Here is an 18,892-nt window from a genome sequence, read left to right as displayed (position 1 = left end):
GAAACGGATTACAGTTAAATGTGCTGATTTTCGTTATATTGAAGGAAAAACCAATTGCCTTTTCCTTTAATATAATGAAAATGAGCGTATCTAACTGCAATCCGTTTCATTATCAGAATGACTCTTACGTGTATTTTAGGCATTTTTGGCTTTTTTCAGGATCGTGCATTATTTTGCACCTTTTTTCTCACAATTGCATTTTCCTTTAATATAACGAAAATCAGTGCATTTTACTGTAATCCGTTTCGTTATCAGAATGGCTCTAACGTGTATTTTCGGCATTTTTGGCGTTTTTTCAGGATTGTGTTTTTTTTTATTGCACCTTTTTTCTCGATATTGCTTTTTTCATTAATATAACGAAAATCAGGGCATTTAACTGTAATCTGTTTCATTATCAGAATGGGGCTAACGTGTATTTTAGTCATTTTTGGCTTTTTCCAGGATCGTGAATTTTTTATTTTGCCCTTTTTTTCTCGCAATTGCTTTTTCCTTTGATATAACGAAAATCAGCGCATTTAACTCTAATCCTTTTAATTATCAGAAAGGCTCTAACGTGTATTTTAGGTATTTTTGGCTTTTTTCAGGATCAGGCATTTTTTTTTTTTGCCCCTTTTTACTCGATATTGCTTTTTCTTTTGAAACGTTAGAGCCATACTGATAACGAAACAGAATACAGTTAAATGCGCTGATTTTCGTTATATTAAAAGAAAAAGCAATTGCGAGAAAAAAGGGTGGAAGAAAAAAAAATGACGATCATAAAAAAAAACGAAAATGCTTAAAATACACGTTAGAGGCATTCTGATAACATAACAGATTACAGTTAAATTCGCTGATTTTTGTTATATTAAAGGAAAAAGCAATTGCGAGAAAAAAGGTGCAAGGAAAATAACATGACGATCCTCAAAAAAAAAACGAAAATGCTTAAAATACACGTTAGAGCCATTCTGATAACGAAACTGATTACAGTTAAATGGGCTGATTTTCGTTATATTAAAGGAAAAAGCAATTGCGAGAAAATAGGTACAAGATAAAAGAAATGACGATCCTGAAAAAAAACGAAAATGCTTAATGTACACGTTAGAGCCATTCATATAACTAAACGAATTACAGTTAAATGCACTGATTTTTGTTATATTAAAGGAAAAAGCAATTTCGAGAAAAAAGGTGAAAGAAAATAATAAATGACGATCCTGAAAAAAAAAGCCTGCAAATGCTTAAAGTACACATTAGAGCCATTCTGATAACAAAACGGATTACAGTTAAATGCACTGATTTTTGTTATATTAAAGGAAAAATCAATTGCGAGAAAAAAGGTGCAAGAGAAAAAAATGACGATCCTGAAAAAAAAAACGAAAATGCTTAAAATACAGGTTATAGACATTATGATAACGAAAAAGATTACAGTTAAATGCGCTGATTTTCGTTATATTAAAGGAAAAAGCAATTACGAGAAAAAAGGTGTAAGAAAAAAAAATGACGATCCTCGAAAACAAACAAAAATGCTTAAAATACACGTTAGAAGCATTCTGATAACGAAACGGATTACAGTTAAATGCACTGACTTTCGTTATATTAAAGGAAAAAGCAAGCGAGAAAAAAGGTGCAAGAAAAAAAATGACGATCCTGAAAAAAACTCGAAATGCTTAAAATACACGTAAGAGGCATTCTGATAACGAAATGGATTACAGTTAAATGCGCTGATTTTCGTTATATTAAAGGAAAAAGCAATTCCGAGAAAATAGGTGTAGGAAAAAAATGACGATCCTAAAAAAAAACTAAATGCACGTTAGACCCATTCTGATAACGAAACGGATTACAGTTAAATGAGCTGATTTTCGTTATATTAAAGGAAAAATAAATTGCGAGAAAAAAGGTGCAGGAAAAAAAATTGACGATCCTGAAAAAAAAAACGAAAATGCTTAAAATACACGTTAGAAGCATTCTGATAACGAAACGGATTACAGTTAAATGCACTGACTTTCGTTATATTAAAAGAAAAAGCAATTGTGAGAAAAAAGGCGCAAGAAAAAAAAATGACGATCCTGAAAAAAAAACCGAAATGATTAAATTAAATACACGTTAGAGCCATTCTGATAACGAAACGGATTACAGTTAAATGCACTGATTTTTGTTATATTAAAGAAAAAAGCAATTGCGAGAAAAAAGGTGCAAGAAAAAAAATAACGATCCTGAAAAAAAAACCAGAAAATGCTTCAAATACACGTAAGAGGCATTCTGACAACGAAACGGATTACAGTTAAATGCGCTGATTTTCGTTATATTAAAGGAAAAACCAATTGCCTTTTCCTTTAATATAATGAAAATGAGCGTATCTAACTGCAATCCGTTTCATTATCAGAATGACTCACGTGTATTTTAGGCATTTTTGGCTTTTTTCAGGATCGTGCATTATTTTGCACCTTTTTTCTCACAATTGCATTTTCCTTTAATATAACAAAAATCAGTGCATTTTACTGTAATCCGTTTCGTTATCAGAATGGCTCTAACGTGTATTTTAGGCATTTTTGGCGTTTTTTCAGGATCGTGTTTTTTTTATTGCACCTTTTTTCTCGATATTGCTTTTTTCATTAATATAACGAAAATCAGGGCATTTAACTGTAATCCGTTTCATTATCAGAATGGGGCTAACGTGTATTTTAGGCATTTTTGGCTTTTTCCAGGATCGTGCATTTTTATTTTGCCCTTTTTTTCTCGCAATTGCTTTTTCCTTTGATATAAGGAAAATCAGCGCATTTAACTCTAATCCTTTTAATTATCAGAATGGCTCTAACGTGTATTTTAGGCATTTTTGGCTTTTTTCAGGATCAGGCTTTTTTTTTTTCCCCTTTTTTCTCGATATTGCTTTTTCTTTTGAAACGTTAGAGCCATACTGATAACGAAACGGAATACAGTTAAATGCGCTGATTTTCGTTATATTAAAAGAAAAAGCAATTGCGAGAAAAAAGGGTGGAAGAAAAAAAAATGACGATCCTGAAAAAAAAACGAAAATGCTTAAAATACACGTTAGAGGCATCCTGATAACATAACGGATTACAGTTAAATTCGCTGATTTTCGTTATATGAAAGGAAAAAGAAATTGCGAGAAAAAAGGTGCAAGGAAAAAAACATGACGATCCTCAAAAAAAAAAAACGAAAATGCTTAAAATACACGTTAGAGCCATTCTGATAACAAAACGGATTACAGTTAAATGCACTGATTTATGTTATATTAAAGGAAAAATCAATTGCGAGAAAAAGGGTGCAAGAGAAAAAAATGACGATCCTGAAAAAAAAACGAAAATGCTTAAAATACAGGTTATAGACATTATGATAACGAAACGGATTACAGTTAAATGCACTGATTTTCGTTATATTAAAGGAAAAAGCAATTGCGAGAAAAAAAGTGTAAGAAAAAAAAAATGACGATCCTGAAAAACACCCGATAATGCTTAAAATACACGTTAGAGGCATTCTGATAACGAAACGGATTACAGTTAAATGCGCTGATTTTCGTTATATTACAGGAAAAAAGTAATTTCGAGAAAAAAAGTACAAGAAAAACAATGACGATCCTGAAAATAACCCGAAAATGCTTAAAATACACGTTAGAGGCATTCTTATAACGAAACGGATTACAGTTATATGCGCTGATTTTCGTTATATTAAAGGAAAAAGCAATTGCTAGAAAAAAGGTGCAAGAAAAAAAATGACGATCCTGAAAAAAAAATGAAAATCCTTAAAATACACGTTGGAGGCCTTCTGATAACGAAACGGATTACAGTTAAATGCACTGATTTTTGTTATATTAAAGGAAAAAGCAATTGCAAGAAAAAAGGTGCAAGAAAAAAAGACGATCCTGAAAAAAAACCCTGAAAATCCTTAAAATACACGTTAAAGCCATTCTTATAACGAAACGGATTATAGTTAAATGCGCTGATTTTTATTATAATAAAGTAAAAAGCAATTGCGAGAAAAAAGGTTCAAGAAAAAAAAAATGACGATCTTGAAAAAAGACCGAAAAGGCTTAAAATACACGTTAGAGGTATTCTGATAACGAAATGGATTACAGTTCAATGTGCTGATTTTCGTTATATTGAAAGAAAAAACAATTGCAAGAAAAAAGGTGCAACAAAAAAAAATGACGATCTTGAAAAAAAAAACGAAAATGCTTAAAATACACGTTAGAGCTATTCTGATAACGAAACGGATTACACTTTTGTTATATTAAAGGAAAAAGATATTGCGAGAAAAAAGGTGCAACAAAAAAAAATGACGATCATGAAAAAAAAAAACGAAAATGCTTAAAATACACGTTAGAGGCATTCTGATAACGAAACGGATTACAGTTAAATGCGCTGATTTTCGTTATATTAAAGGAAAAAGCAATTGCAAGAAAAAAAGTTAAAGAAAAGAAAATGACGATCCTGAAAAAAAAACGAAAATGCTTAAAATACACGTTAGAGGCATTCTGATAACGAAACAGATTACAGTTAAATGCGCTTATTTTCGTTATATTAAAGAAAAAAGCAATTCAGAGAAAAAAGGCGAAAGAAAAAAAATGACGATACTGAAAAAAAAACGAAAATGCTTAAAATACACGTTAGAGGCATTCTCATAACGAAAAGGATTACTGTTAATTGCGCTGATTTTCGTTATATTAAAGGAAAAAGCAATTGCGAGAAAAAATGGTGCAAGAAAAAAAAATTACGATCATGAAAAAAAAACGAAAATGCTTAAAATAAATGTTAGAGCCATTCTGATAACGAAACGGATTACAGTTAAATGCACTGATTTTTGTTATATTAAAGGAAAATGCAAATGCGAGAAAAAAGGTGTAAAAAAATAAATGACGATCCTGAAAAAAAACCGAAAATGCTTAAAATACACGTTAGAGGCATTCTGATAACGAAACGGATTGCAGTTAAATGCGCTGATTTTCGTTTTATCAAAGGAAAAAGCAATTGCAAGAAAAAAAATTAAAGAAAAGAAAATGACGATCCTGAAAAAAAAACGAAAATGCTTAAAATACACGTTAGAGGCATTCTGATAACGAAACGGATTACAGTTAAATGCGCTTATTTTCGTTATATTAAAGAAAAAAGCAATTGCGAGAAAAAAGGTGAAAGAAAAAAAAATGACGATCCTCAAAAAAAACGAAAATGCTTAAAATACACGTTAGAGGCATTCTGATAACGAAAAGGATTACTGTTAATTGCGCTGATTTTCGTTATATTAAAGGAAAAAGCAATTGCGAGAAAAAAGGTGCAAGAAAAAAAAAATGACAATACAGGAAAAAAATGATTAAAATACACGTTAGAGGCAATCTGGTAACGAAATGGATTACAGTTAAATGCGCTGATTTTCGTTGTAATAAAGAAAAAAGCAATTGCAAGAAAAAGGTGCAAGAAAAAAAAATGACGATCCTGAAAAAAAAAAACGAAAATGCTTAAAATACACGCGAGAAGCATTCTGATAACGAACCAGATTACAGTTAAATGCACAGATTTTTGTTATATTAAAGGAAAAAGCAATTGCGAGTAAAAAGGTGCATGAAAAAAATTAACGATCTTGAAAAAAAACGAAAATGCTTAAAATACACGTTAGAGCCATTCTGATAACAAAACGGATTACAGTTAAATGCACTGATCAAAGGAAAAAGCAATTGGGAGAAAAAAGGTGTAAGAAAATAAAAGACGTTCCTGAAAAAAAACGAAAATGATTAAAATACACGTTAGAGGCATTCTGATAACGAAACGGATTACAGTTAAATGCGCTGATTTTCGTTATATTAAAGGAAAAAGCAATTGCGAGAAAAAAGGTGAAAAAAATGACGATCTTGAAAAAAAAACGAAAATGACACGTTAGAGCCATTCTGATAACGAAACGAATTACAGTTATATGCACTGATTTTTATTTATTAAAGGAAAAAGTAATTCCGGGAAAAAAAGGTGCAAGAAAAAAAAAATGACGATTCTGAAAAAAAAACCGTAAACGTAATATACGTTACAGCCATTCTGATAACGAAACGGATTAAAGTAAAAAGCACTGATTTTTGTGATATTAAAGGAAAAAGCAATTGCGAGAAAAAAGGTGCAAGAAAAAAAAGACGATCTTGAAAAAAAACGAAAATGCTTAAAATACACGTTAGAGCCATTCTGATAACGAAACATATTACAGTTAAATGCACTGATTTTTGTTATATCAAAGGAAAAGGGAATTGCGAGAAAAAAGGTGTAAGAAAAAAAATGACAATCTTGAAAAAAAATCGAAAATGCTTAAAATACACGTTAGAGCCATTCTGATAACGGAACGGATTACAGTTAAATGCACTGATTTTTGTTAAATTTAAGGAAAATGTAATTGCGAGAAAAAAGGTGCAAGAAAAAAATATGAAGATCCTAAAAAAAAAAAAAATGCTTAAAATACAAGTTATACGCATTCTAATAACGAAACGGATTACAGTTAAATGCGCTGATATTCGTTATATTAAAGGAAAAAGCAATTGCGAGAAAAAAGGTGCATGAAAAAAATGACGATCCTGAAAAAACCCGAAAATGCTTAAAATATACGTTATAGCCATTCTGATAACGAAACAGATTACATTTAACAGCACTGATCTTCGTTATATTAAAGGAAAAAGCAATTACGAGAAAAAAGGAGTAAGAAAAAAAAATAACGATCCTGGAAAAAAAAAACGAAAATGCTTAAAATACACGTTAGAAGCATTCTGATAACGAAACGGATTACAGTTAAATGCACTAACTTTCGTTATATTAAAGGAAAAAGCAAGCGAGAAAAAAGGTGCAAGAAAAAAAATGACGATCCTGAAAAAAACCCCGAAATGCTTAAAATACACGTAAGAGGCATTCTGATAACGAAATGGATTACAGTTAAATGCGCTGATTTTCGTTATATTAAAGGAAAAAGCAATTCCGAGAAAAAAGGTGTAGGAAAAAAAAATGACGATCCTAAAAAAAACCTAAATGCTTAAAATACACGTTAGACCCATTCTGATAACGAAACGGATTACAGTTAAATGAGCTGATTTTCGTTATATTAAAGGAAAAATAAATTGCGAGAAAAAAGGTGCAGGAAAAAAAATTGACGATCCTGAAAAAAAAATGAAAATGCTTAAAATACACGTTAGAAGCATTCTGATAACGAAACGGATTACAGTTAAATGCACTGACTTTCGTTATATTAAAGGAAAAAGCAATTGCGAGAAAAAAAGCGCAAGAAAAAAAAATGACGATCCTGAAAAAAAACCGAAATGCTTAAATTAAATACACGTTTGAGCCATTCTGATAAGGAAACGGATTACAGTTAAATGCACTGATTTTTCTTATATTAAAAAAGAAAGCAATTGCGAGAAAAAAGGTGCAAGAAAAAAAATAACGATCCTGAAAAAAAAACCTTAAAATGCTTCAAATACACGTAAGAGGCATTCTGATAACGAAACGGATTACAGTTAAATGCGCTGATTTTCGCTTTATTAAAGGAAAAACCAATTGCCTTTTCCTTTAATATAATGAAAATGAGCGTATCTAACTGCAATCCGTTTCATTATCAGAATGACTCTTACGTGTATTTTAGGCATTTTTGGCTTTTTTCAGGATCGTGCATTATTTTGCACCTTTTTTCTCACAATTGCATTTTCCTTTAATATAACGAAAATCAGTGCATTTTACTGTAATCCGTTTCGTTATCAGAATGGCTCTAACGTGTATTTTAGGCATTTTTGGCGTTTTTTCAGGATCGTTTTTTTTTTATTGGACCTTTTTTCTCGATATTGCTTTTTTCATTAATATAACGAAAATCAGGGCATCTAACTGTAATCCGTTTCATTATCAGAATGGGGCTAACGTGTATTTTAGGCATTTTTGGCTTTTTCCAGGATCGTACATTTTTTTATTTTGCACTTTTTTTCTCGCAATTGCTTTTTCCTTTGATATAACGGAAATCAGCCCATTTAACTCTAATCCTTTTAATTATCAGAATGGCTCTAACGTGTATTTTAGGCATTTTTGGCTTTTTTCAGGATCAAGCATTTTTTTTTTTTGCCCCTTTTTTCTCGATATTGCTTTTTCTTTTGAAACGTTAGAGCCATACTGATAACGATACGGAATAAAGTTAAATGCGCTGATTTTCGTTATATTAAAAGAAAAAGCAATTGCGAGAAAAAAGGGTGGAAGAAAGAAAAATGACGATCCTAAAAAAAAAACGAAAATGCTTAAAATACACGTTAGAGGCATTCTGATAACATAACGGATTACAGTTAAATTTGCTGATTTTCGTTATATTAAAGGAAAAACCAATTGCGAGAAAAAAGGTGCAAGGAAAAAAACATGACGATTCTCAAAAAAAAAACGAAAATGCTTAAAATACACGTTAGAGCCATTCTGATAACGAAACTGATTACAGTTAAATGCGCTGATTTTCGTTATATTAAAGGAAAAAGCAATTGCGAGAAAATAGGTATAAGATAAAAGAAATGACGATCCTGAAAAAAACCTGCAAATGCTTAAAATACACATTAGAGCCATTATGATAACGAAACGGATTACAGTTAAATGCACTGATTTTCGTTATATTAAAGGAAAAAGCAATTGCTAGAAAAAAGGTGCAAGAAAAAAAATGACGATCCTGAAAAAAAATGAAAATCCTTAAAATACACGTTGGAGGCCTTCTGATAACGAAACGGATTACAGTTAAATGCACTGATTTTTGTTATATTAAAGGAAAAAGCAATTGCGAGAAAAAAAGGTGCAAGAAAAAAAAAATGACGATCCTGAAAAAAAACGAAAATCCTTAAAATACAAGTTAAAGGCATTCTCATAACAAAACGTATTACAGTTAAATATGCTGATTTTCGTTATATTAAAGTAAAAAGCAATTACGAGAAAAAAGGTTAAAAAAAAAAAAGGCGATCTTGAAAAAAGACCGAAAAGGCTTAAAATACACGTTAGAGGTATTCTGATAACGAAATGGATTACAGTTCAATGTGCTGATTTTCGTTATATTGAAAGAAAAAACAATTGCAAGAAAAAAGGTGCAACAAAAAAAAATGACGATCATGAAAAAAAAAACGAAAATGCTTAAAATACACGTTAGAGCTATTCTGATAACGAAACGGATTACACTTTTGTTATATTAAAGGAAAAAGAAATTGCGAGAAAAAAGGTGCAAGAAAAAAAAATGACGATCCTGAAAAAAACCCTAAAATGCTTAAAATACACGTTACAGGCAATCTGATAACGAAATAGATTACAGTTAAATGCGCTGATTTTCGTTATATTAAAGGAAAAAGAAATTGCGAGAAAAAATGGTGCAAGAAAAAAAAATTACGATCATGAAAAAAAAAACGAAAATGCTTAAAATAAATGTTAGAGCCATTCTGATAACGAAACGGATTATAGTTAAATGCACTGATTTTTGTTATATTAAAGGAAAAAGCAAATGCAAGAAAAAAAGGTGTAAAAAAATAAATGACGATCCTGAAAAAAAAACGAAAATGCTTAAAATACACGTTAGAGGCATTCTGATAACGAAACGGATTACAGTTAAATGCGCTGATTTTCGTTATATTAAAGGAAAAAGCAATTGCAAGAAAAAAGGTTAAAGAAAAGAAAATGACGATCCTGAAAAAAAAACGAAAATGCTTAAAATACACGTTAGAGGCATTCTGACAACGAAACGGATTACAGTTAAATGCACTGATTTTTATTATATTAAAGGAAAAAGCAATTGCGACAAAAAAGTTGCAAGAAAAAAAATGATGATCCTGAAAAAAAAACGAAAATGCTTAAAATACACGTTATAGGATTTCTGATAACGAAACGGATTACAATTAGATGCACTTATTTTTGTTATATTAAAGAAAAAAGCAATTGCGTGAAAAAAGGTGCAAGAAAAAAAATGACAATCCTGAAAAAAAAAACTTAAAATACACGTTAGAGGCCTTCTGATAACGAAACGGATTATAGTTAAATGTGCTGATTTTCGTTATATTAAAGGAAAAATCAATTGCGAGAAAAAAAGTGCAAAAAAAAATATGACGATCCTGAAAAAAAAACGAAAATACTTAAAATACACGTTAGAGCAATTCTGATAACGAAACGGATTACAGTTAAATGCACTGATTTTTGTTATATTAAAAAAAATGACGATCCTGAAAAAAACGAAAATGCTTAAAATACACGTTAGAGCCATTCTCATAACGAAAGGGATTACAGTTAAATACACTGATTTTTTTTATATTAACGGAAAAAGCAATTAAGAGAAAAAAGGTGCATGAAAATAAATGACAATCCTGAAAAAGAAACGAAAATGCTTAAAATACACGTTAGAGGCATTCTGATAACGAAACGGATTATAGTTAAATGCACTGATTTTTGTTATATTATAGGAAAAAGCATTTGCGAGAAAAAAAGGTGCAATAAAAAAAGACAATCCTAAAAATAAACGAAAATTCTTAAAATAGACGTTAGAGCCATTCTGATAACGAAACGGATTAATGTTAAATCCACTGATTTTTGTTATATTAAAGGAAAAAGCAATTGCAAGAAAAAATGTGTAAGAAAAAAAAATGACGATCCTGAAAAAAAACGAAAATGCTTAAAATACACGTTAGAGGCATTCTGATAACGAAACGAATTACACTTAAATTAGCTGATTTTCGTTATATTAAAGGAAAAAGTAATTGTGAGAAAAAAGTTGCAAGAAAATAAAATGACGATCCTGAAAAAAAACAACGAAAATGCTTAAAATACAAGTTAAAGCCATTTTGATAACGAAACGGATTAATATTAAATGCAATTATTTTTGTTATATTAAAGGAAAAAGCAATTACGAGAAAAAAGGTGCACAAAAAAAAAGCCGATCCTGAAAAAAAATGAAAATGCTTAAAATACACGTTAGAGACATTCTGATAACGAAATGGATTACAGTTATATGCACTATTTTTTGTTATATTAAAGGAAAAAGCAATTGCAAGAAAAAAAGTGCAAGAAAACAAAAAGACGATCCTGAAAAAAAAAACGAAAATGCTTAAAATATACGTTAGTGGCATTCTGATAACAAAACGGATGAAAGTTAAATACGCTGATTTTCGTTATATTAAAGAAAAAAGCAATTGCGAGAAAAAAGGTGCAAGAAAAAAAAACGATCATGAAAAAAAAGGAAAATGCTTAAAATACAGGTTAGAGGCATTCTGATAACAAAACGGATTACAGTTAAATACACTTATTTTTGTTATATTAAAGTAAAAACCAATTGCGAGAAAAAAGGTGAGAAAAAAAATGACGATCCTAAAAAAAAACTAAATGCACGTTAGACCCATTCTGATAACGAAACGGATTAAAGTTAAATGAGCTGATTTTCGTTATATTAAAGGAAAAATAAATTGCGAGAAAAAAGGTGCAGGAAAAAAATTGACGATCCTGAAAAAAAAACGAAAATGCTTAAAATACACGTTAGAGGCCTTCTGATAACGAAACGGATTACAGTTAAATGTGCTGATTTTCGTTATATTAAAGGAAAAAGCAATTGCGAGAAAAAAAATTGCAAAAAAAAATGACGATCCTGAAAAAAAAACGAAAATACTTAAAATACACGTTAGAGCCATTCTGATAACGAAACGGATTACAGTTAAATGCAATGATTTTTGTTATATTAAAGAAAAAAAACAATTGCGAGAAAAAAGGTGTAAGAAAAAAAAATGACGATCCTGAAAAAACACCGAAAATGCTTAAAATACACGTTAGAGGCATTCTGATAAAGAAACAGATTACAGTTAAATGCACTGGATTTTGTTATATTAAAGGAAAAAGCAATTACGATAAAAAAGGTGCATGAAAAAAAATGACGATCCTGGAAAAAAAACAAAAATGATTAAAATACACGTTAGAGGCATTCTGATAACGAAAAGGATTACAGTTAAATGAGCTGATTTTCGTTATATTAAAGGAAAAAGATATTGCGAGAAAAAAGGTGCGAGAAAAAGAAATGACAATCCTGAAAAAAAAACGAAAATGATTAAAATACACGTTAGAGCCATTCTGATAACGAAACGGATTACAGATAAAAGCACTGATTTTTGTCATATTAAAGGAAAAAGCAATAGCGAGAAAAAAGGTGGAAGAAAAAAAAATGAAGATCCTGAAAAAAAAAAATCCTTAAAATACACGTTAGAGGCATTCTGATAAAGAAACGGATTACAGTTAAATGCATTGATTTTTTTTTTATATTAAAGGAAAAAGCAATTGCGAGAAAAAAGGTGCAAGAAAAAAAAACGACGATCCTAAATAAAAAAAAACGAAAATCCTTAAAATACACGTTAGAGGCATTCTGATAACGAAACGGATTATAGTTAAATGGGCTGATTTTTGTTATATTAAAGGAAAAAGCAATTGCAAGAAAAAAGGTGCAAGAAAATAAATGACGATCCTGAAAATAACCCGAAAAAGCTTAAAATACACGTTAGAGGCATTCTTATAACGAAACAGATTACAGTTAAATGCGTTGATTTTCGTTATATAAAAGGAAAAAGCAATTGAGAGAAAAAGGTGCAAGTCAAAAAAATTACAATCCTAAAAAAAAAACGAAAATGCTTAAAATACAAGTTAGAGCCATTCTGATAACGAAACGGATTACAGTTAAATGCGCTGATTTTCGTTATATTAAAGGAAAAAGCAATTGAGAGAAAAAAGGTGCAAGGAAAAAATTACCATCCTGAAAAAAACCCCGAAAATGCTTAAAATGCACGTTAGAGCCATTCTGATAACGAAACAGATTACAGTTAAATGCACTGATTTTTGTTATATTAAAGGAAAAAGCAATTGCGAGAAAAAAGGTGCAAGAAATAAATGACGATCCTGAAAAAAAAACGAAAATCCTTAAAATACACGTTAGAGGCATTCTGATAACGAAACGGATTACAGTTAAATGCGCTGATTTTCGTTATATTAAAGGAAAAAGCAATTGCGAGAAAGAAGATGCAAGAAAAAAAAACTGAAGATTCTGAAAAAAATAACGAAAATGCTTAAAATACACGTTAGAGCCATTCTGATAACGAAACAGATTACAGTTAAATGCACTGATTTTCGTTATATTAAAAGAAAAAAAAATTGCGAGAAAAAAGGTGCAAGAAAAAAAATGATCCCGAAAACAACCAGAAAATGCTTAAAATACACGTTAGAGGCATTCTGATAACGAAACGGATTACAGTTCCATGTGCTGATTTTTTTATATTAAAGAAAAAAGCAATTGCAAGAGAAAAGGTGCAAGAAAAAAAATGACAATCTTGAAAAAAAAATCGAAAATGCTTCAAATACACGTTAGAGGCATTCTGATAACGAAACGGATTACAGTTAAATGCACTGATTTTTGTTGTATTAAAGGAAAAAGATATTGCGAGAAAAAAAGTGCAAGAAAAGAAATGACGATCCTGAAAAAAAACGAAAATCCTTAAAATACACGTTGGAGGCATTCTGATAACGAAACGGATTAAAGTTAAATGCGCTGATTTTCGTTATATTAAAGGAAAAAGCAATTGCAAGAAAAAAGGTGCAAGAAAAAAAATGACGATCCTGAAAAAAACCCGAAAATGCTTAAAAAACACGTTAGAGCCATTCTGATAACGAAACAGATTACAGTTAAATGCACTGATTTTTATTATATAAAAAGAAAAAGCAATTGCGAGAAGAAAGTGCAAGAAAAAAAATGACGATCTTGAAAAAGACCCCGAAAATGATTAAAATACACGTTAGAAGCATTCAGATAACGAAACGGATTTCAGTTAAATGCACTGATTTTCGTTATTTTAAAGGAAAAAGCAATTGCGAGAAAAAAAGGTGCAAGAAAACAAAATGACGATCCTGAAATAAACGAAAATCCTTAAAAAACACGTTAGAGCCATTCTGATAACGAAATGGATTACAGTTAAATACACTGATTTTTGTTCTATTAAAGGAAAAGGCAATTGCGAGAAAAAAGGTGCAAGAAAAAAAAATGACGATCCCGAAAAAAAACGAGAATGCTTAAAATACACGTTAGAGCCATTCTGATAACGAAATGGAATATAGTTAAATGCACTGATTTTCGTTATATTAAAGGAAAAAGATATTGTGAGAAAAAAGGTGCAAGAAAAAAAAATGACGATCCTGAAAACAACTCGAAAATGCTTAAAATACACGTTAGAGGCATTCTGATAACGAAACGGATTACAGTTAAATGCGCTGATTTTCGTTGTATTAAAGGAAAAAGCATTTGCGAGAAAAAAAGTGAGAGAAAAAAAATGACAATCCTGGAAAAAAACGAAAAATCCTTAAAATACACGTTAGAGGCATTCTGATAACGAACCGGATTACAACGGGCCGATTTTCGTTATATTAAAGGAAAAAGCAATTGCAAGAAAAAAGGTGCAAGAAAAAAAAATGACGATCCTGAAAAAAAACACGAAAATGCTTAAAATACACGTTAGAGGCATTCTGATAACGAAACGGATTAAAGTTAAATGCGCTGATTTTCGTTATATTAAAGGAAAAAGCAATTGCGAGAAAAAAGGTGCAAGAAAAAAAATGACGATCCTGAAAAAAAACCCGAAAATGCTTAAAATACACGTTAGAGCCATTCTGTTAACGAAACGGATTACAGTTAAATGCACTGATTTTTATTATATAAAAAGAAAAAGCAATTGCGAGGAAAAAATGCAAGAAAAAAATTACGATCCTGAAAAAGACCCCGAAAATGCTTAAAATACACGTTAGAAGCATTCAGATAACGAAACGGATTACAGTTAAATGCACTGATTTTCGTTATTTTAAAAGAAAAAGCAATTGCGAGAAAAAAAAAGTGCAAGAAAACAAAATGACAGTCCTGAAAAAAAGAAAATCCTTAAAAAACAAGTTAGAGCCATTCTGATAACGAAATGGATTACAGTTAAATGCAATGATTTTTGTTATATTAAAGGAAAAGGTAATTGCGAGAAAAAAGGTGCAAGAAAAAAAATGATCCTAAAAAAAAAAACGAAAATCCTTAAAATACACATTAGAGGCATTCTGATAACGAAACGGATTACAGTTAAATGGGCTGATTTTTCTTATATTAAAGGAAAAAGCAATTGCGAGAAAAAAGGGCGAAAAAAAATGACGATCCTGAAAAAAAAACAAAAAATGCTTAAAATACACGTTAGAGCCATTCTGATAACTAAACGGTTTACAGTTAAATGCACTGATTTTTGTTATATGAAAGGAAAAAGCAATTGAAAGAAAAAGGTGCAAGTAAAAAAAAATGACGATCCTGAAAAAAAAACAGAAAATGCCTAAAATACAAGTTAGAGCCATCCTGATAACGAAACGGATTACAGTTAAATGCGCTGATTTTCGTTATATTAAAGGGAAAAGCAATTGCGAGAAAAAAGGTGCAAGAAAAAAGATTACGATCCTGAAAATGCTTAAAATACACCTTAGAGGCATTCTGATAACGAAACGGATTACAGTTAAATGCGCTGATTTTCGTTTTATTAAAGGAAAAGGCAATTGCGAGAAAAAAGGTAAAAGAAAAAAAAATACGATCCTGAAAAAAAAACGGAAAATGCTAAAAATACACGTTAGAGGCATTCTGATAAAGAAACGGATTACAGTTAAATGCACTGAATTTCGTTTTCTTATAGGAAAAAGCAATTGCGAGAAAAAAGGTGCAAAAAAAATGACGATCCCGAAAAAAACGAGAATGCTTAAAATACACGTTAGAGCCATTCTGATAACGAAACGGATTACAGTTAAATGCACTGATTTTCGTTATATTAAAGGAAAAAGCAATTGCGAGAAAAGAGGTGCAAGAAAAAAAAATAACGATCCTGAAATAGACCCGAAAATGCTTAAAATACACGTTCGAGCCATTCTGAAAACGAAACAGATTACAGTTAAATCCACTGACTTTTCTTATATTAAAGGAAAAAGTTATTGTGAGAAAAAAGGTGCAAGAAAATAATAAATGACGATCCTGAAAAAAATACTGAAAATACTTAAAATACACGTTAGAGCCATTCTGATAACGAAACGGATAACAGTTAAATGCACTGATTTTTGTTATATTAAAGGAAAAAGCAATTGCGAGAAAAAAAGGTGCAAGAAAAAAAAATGACGATCCAGAAGAAAACCCCAAAATCCTTAAACACACGTAAGACGCATTCTGATAACGAAACGGATTACAGTTAAGTGAGCTGATTTTCGTTATATTAAAGAAAAAAGCAATTGCGAGAAAAAAAGTGCAAGAAAAAAAATGACGATCCTGAAAAAAAAACGAAAATGCTTAAAATACACGTTAGAGGCATTCTGATAACGAAACAGATTCAAGTTAAATGCGCTGATTTTCGTTATATTAAAGGAAAAAGAAATTGCGATAAAAAAGGTGCAAGAAAAAAAAATGATCCTAAAAAAAAACGAAAATCCTTAAAATACACGTTAGAGCCATTCTGATAACGAAATGGATTACAGTTTAATGCACTGATTTTTGTTATATTAAAGGAAAAAGCAAATGCGAGAAAAAAGGTGCAAGGAGAAAAAAATGACGATCTTGAAAAAAAACGAAAATCCTTAAAATACACGTTAGAGATATTCTGATAACAAAACCGATTACAGATAAATGCGCTGATTTTCATTATATTAAAGGAAAAAACAATTGTGAGAAAAAAGGTGCAAGAAAAATGAAGTAACGATCCTGAAAAAAAACGAAAATGCTTAAAATACACGTTAGAGGCATTCTGATAACGAAACGGATTACAGTTAAATGCGCTGATTTTCATTGTATTAAAGGAAAAAACAATTATGAGAAAAAATGTCCAAGAAAAAAAATGACGATCCTGAAAAAAAACGAAAATGCTTAAAATACAAGTTAGAGGCATTCTGAAAACTAAACGGATTAAAGTTAAATGCGATGATTTTTGTTGTATTAAAGGAAAAAGCAATTGCGAGAAAAATGGTGCAAGAAAAAAAATGACAATCCTGAAAAAAAACGAAAATGCTTAAAATACACATAAGAGACATTCTGATAACGAAACGGATCATAGTTAAATGCGCTGATTTTCGTTATATTAAAGGAAAAAGCAATTGCCACAAAAAAGGTGCAAGAAAAAATATGAGGATCCTGAAAAAAACTTGAAAATACTTAAAATACACGTTAGAGGCATTCTGATAACGAAACAGATTACAGTTAAATCAGCTGATTTTCGTTATATTAAAGGAAAAAGTAATTGCAAGAAAGGTGTAAGAAAAAAAAAGACAATCCTGAAAAAAAAACGAAAATGCTTAAAATACAAGTTACAGCCATTCTGATAACGAAAAAGATTACAGTTAAATCCACTGATTTTAGTTATATTAAAGGAAAAGGTAATTGCTAGATAAGAGGTGCAAGAAAAAAAAAATAACGATCCTTAACAAAAAAAACGAAAATGCTTAAAATACACGTTAGAGCCATCCTGATAACGTAACGGATTACAGTTAAATGCACTGAATTTTGTTTATATTAAAGGAAAAACCAATTGCGAGAAAAAAAATGCAAGAAAAAAAATGACGATCCTAAAAATAACCCGAAAATGCTTAAAATACACGTTTGAGCCATACTGATAACGAAACGGATTACAGTTAAATGCACTGATTTTTGTTATATTAAAGGAAAAGGCAATTGCGAGAAAAAAGGTGCAAGAAAAAAAAATGACGATCCTTAAAAAAATCCGAAAATCCTTAAAATTCACGTTAGAGGCATTCTGATAACGAAACGGATTACAGTTAAATGCGCTAATTTTCGTTATATTAAAGGAAAAATAAATTGCGAGAAAAAAAGTGCAAGAAAAAAAATGATGATCCTAAAAAAAACCGAAAGTGCTTAAAATACACGTTAGATGCATTCTGATAACGATACGGATTACAGTTAAATGCACTGATTAAATGAAAAATCAATTGCGAGAAAAAAGGTGCAAGAAAAAAAAAGACGACCCTAAAAGAAACGAAAATGCTTAAAATACACGTTAGAACCATTCTGATAACGAAACGGATTACAGTTAAATGCACTGATTTTCTTTATATTAAAGGAAAAACCAATTGCGAGAAAAAAGGTGGAAGAAAAAAAATGACGATCCGGAAAAAAAAACCGAAAATGCTTAAAATACATGTTAGAGTTATTCTGATACCGAAACGGATTACAGATAAATGCGCTGATTTTGGTTATATTAAAGGAAACACCAATTGCGAGAAAAAAAGTGCAAGAAAAAAAAATGACGATCCTAAAAAAAAAAAACAGAAAATGCTTAAAATACACGTTAGAGCCATTTTTATAACGAAACGGATTACAGTTAAATGCACTGTTTCGTTATATCACAGGAAAAAGAAATTGCAAGAAAAAAGGTGTAAAAAAAATAAAATGATCCTGAAAAAAAAAGAAAATGCTTAAAATACACGTTAGAGGCATTCTGATAACGAAACAAAATGCGTTGATTTTTGTTATATTAAAGGAGAAAGCAATTGCGAGAAAAAAAGGTGCAAGAAAATAAATGACGATCTTCAAAAAAAAAAAAAAAACGAAAATGCTTAAAATACACGTAAGAGGCATTCAGATAACGAAACGGATTACAGTTTAATGCGCTGATTTTCGTTATATTCAAGGAAAAAGCAATTGCGAGAAAAAAGGTGCAATAAAAAAAAATGACGATCCTGAAAAAAAAACGAAAATGTTTAAAATACACGTTACAGGCATTCTGATAACGAAACGGATTTTAGTTAAATGCGCTGATTTTCGTTATATTAAAGGAAAAAGCAATTGCGAGAAAAAAGGTGCAAGAAAAAAAAATGACGATCCTGAAAATAACCCGAAAATGCTTAAAATACACGTTAGAGCC

This window comes from Penaeus japonicus, unplaced genomic scaffold (genome assembly GCF_977035675.1).
Source record: "Penaeus japonicus unplaced genomic scaffold, GWHDUDI00000001_assembly GWHDUDI00000027, whole genome shotgun sequence".
NCBI lineage: Eukaryota > Metazoa > Arthropoda > Malacostraca > Decapoda > Penaeidae > Penaeus > Penaeus japonicus.
This window is presented reverse-complemented; position numbering follows the sequence as displayed.